The 2,342-nt window shown below is 48.0% G+C and overlaps 1 pseudogene; it reads left to right on the top strand.

The window, feature by feature from the left end:
- The first annotated feature begins 394 nt into the window (after positions 1-394).
- On the top strand, positions 395-1,484 carry LOC144121436 (uncharacterized; annotated as a pseudogene).
- The last annotated feature ends 858 nt before the right edge of the window (positions 1,485-2,342 follow it).

The following is a 2,342-nucleotide window of genomic DNA, read 5'->3' as shown; positions in this document are numbered from 1 at the left end:
CACTAATCCGCTTCTGCTCACAATGCAGGTGCTCGCAGCAGTCGTCACACACGCGCTGCTTCCCGCCCTGGTTTCGGCTGGGGTGGAATGCGCGCCGTCAGACCTGCCTGGATACCCCTGCAGTGATACGCATGTCCGTTGTCTCAACGCCATCAGCGCTTGAAACCTGCCAGTGTCATCGCTGGAACCCTGGACACTTCCGGAACCTTGGACACACCCATCGTCATCGACGGCACCTGGCACACCGTGTATAAAAGAGCGGCAATCACCGGCTGTGCTCTGTGGGCTTGGTGGCTGTACCATGAAGCAGACCACTAATCCGCTTCTGCTCATAATGCAGGTGGTCGCAGCAGCCGTCACACACGCGCTGCTTCCCGCCCTGGTTTCGGCTGGGATGGAATGCGCGCCGTCAGACCTGCCTGGATACCCCTGCAGTGATACGCATGTCCGTTGTCTCAACGCCATCAGCGCTTCAAACGTGCCAGCGTCATCGCTGGAACCCTGGACACTTCCGGAACCATGGACACACCCATCGTCATCGACGGCACCTGGCACACCGTGTATAAAAGAGCTGCAATCACCGGCTGCGCTCTGTGGGCTTGGTGGCTGTACCATGAAGCAGACCACTAATCCGCTTCTGCTCATAATGCAGGTCAGTAACCCGTACGCCTTATTTGCTAAGAAAACTAGTAATTACTGCCTGGTGCAGCTTCCGAGCCCACAGTGTTGTGTCGATGTTGCTATTGAATGTTTAGAAACGATTCGCATCTTGCTACTATTGTCCGGGGACATAGAAACGAATCCGGGACCTGCCAGTGCAGAGGCAGTACTTGCTGAATTGAAGTTGTCCTCAGGTCAGGCTACAATAATTAGTGACGTCCAAGACATCAAAAACAAGTTAACAACTACAGAGAAAACCATTACAGATCTAATTCAGAGGATTGCCGATTTAGAGAGCCACTACCAGAACCTGGCTACTTTGAAAACAGATGTCGAATGTATGCAATGCAACACAGAAAAGGCTACTCAACTGGTGCAGGATCTGGAAGCCCGATTTGATGACGCCGAAAACCGCTCACGAAGATGCAATCTGATTTTTTACGGCCTTTCTGATCCTACACCATCAGAGTCATTTGCCGATTCCGAAAAAGTCATAATCCGCCACTGCTCCGATCAGCTCGATTTGTCGTTAGATAGTAAAGATATCTAACGTGCACACCGTCTTGGGCGTAACAACACAGAACTCCAGCGTCCCATAATGTAAAGTTTGTGTCTTTTAAGACTAAACAAATGATCCTCTCAAATGGCCCCAAACTAAAAGATACTGATTTCAGCATCGGTGCAGATTTCTCCGGCCGAGTTCAAAATATAAGAAAGCAAGTGGTCGCGTTTGCCAAATCAAAAACAACTAAATTTTTTTGCGGTACAAAACCCTCCATATAGGCCCCAAACGCTATTTTTTTATGAGTCTGACCAAACAGTAAAAGAAATCTTCTAGCCACCACGGCGACGCAAGTCGGCACTACACCGTTCCCAAACATGTCCTCGTCCTAATCTTACGTTTTCGGCAATCTTTACCCATATACGCAGTTTCATCCCGAAGCGAGAGCTCGTGTCAAACCTGGTGTTATCATCTGATAGCAACTTGCTTATATTAACTGAAACGTACGTGGCTAACAAATGACTTTAGTGATAGCGAGGTGCTTGCTGATCTGCCTAATTTTTCTCTCTTTCGTTCAGATCGTAAAAACGCACGTGGTGGTGGTGTTCTGATTGCGGCAAGCAACCACTTATCATGCACTGCTTTAAACATTTCATCCGACCTCGAATTAATTTGGCTTATCTGGCGATCCGCACCACATTCCGTGCTGCTGGGTGTCTGCTACAGGCCGCCACACAACACTCCCCATTTTTGCCGCCAGCTGAACGCAACCTTGTCTAAATTAACTTCGCGGTATCCCAACGCTCACATTCTCCTCTTCGAGGATTTTAATTCCCCGACTATTAACTGGCATAACCTGGTGCACTCCATAGATAATCGAGCGGATGCAATAGAATTTCTTGATATCTGTTCGAATTTTAATCTTGCCCAACTTGTACTAGAACCTACGCGTGTAGTAAACGACACTGCAAATATTTTAGATTTAGTATTAACAAGCCGTCCTGAAAGTTTCTCCTCCATGACTTACTTGCGGGAAATTAGTGACCATAAAGTCATCCACGCAGTCTTTAATTTCATACCAATTCCTCGCCACATTCCGGGAAAGACAATCCGGCTGTACGATAAAGGCAACTATGAAGCAATAAATAGCGAGCTGCACGCCTTCTTTCCATCTTTTAAC

This window comes from Amblyomma americanum, chromosome 1 (genome assembly GCF_052857255.1).
Source record: "Amblyomma americanum isolate KBUSLIRL-KWMA chromosome 1, ASM5285725v1, whole genome shotgun sequence".
NCBI lineage: Eukaryota > Metazoa > Arthropoda > Arachnida > Ixodida > Ixodidae > Amblyomma > Amblyomma americanum.
Note: the sequence above shows the minus strand (reverse complement) of the source record. Positions and strands in the feature narration are given on the sequence as shown.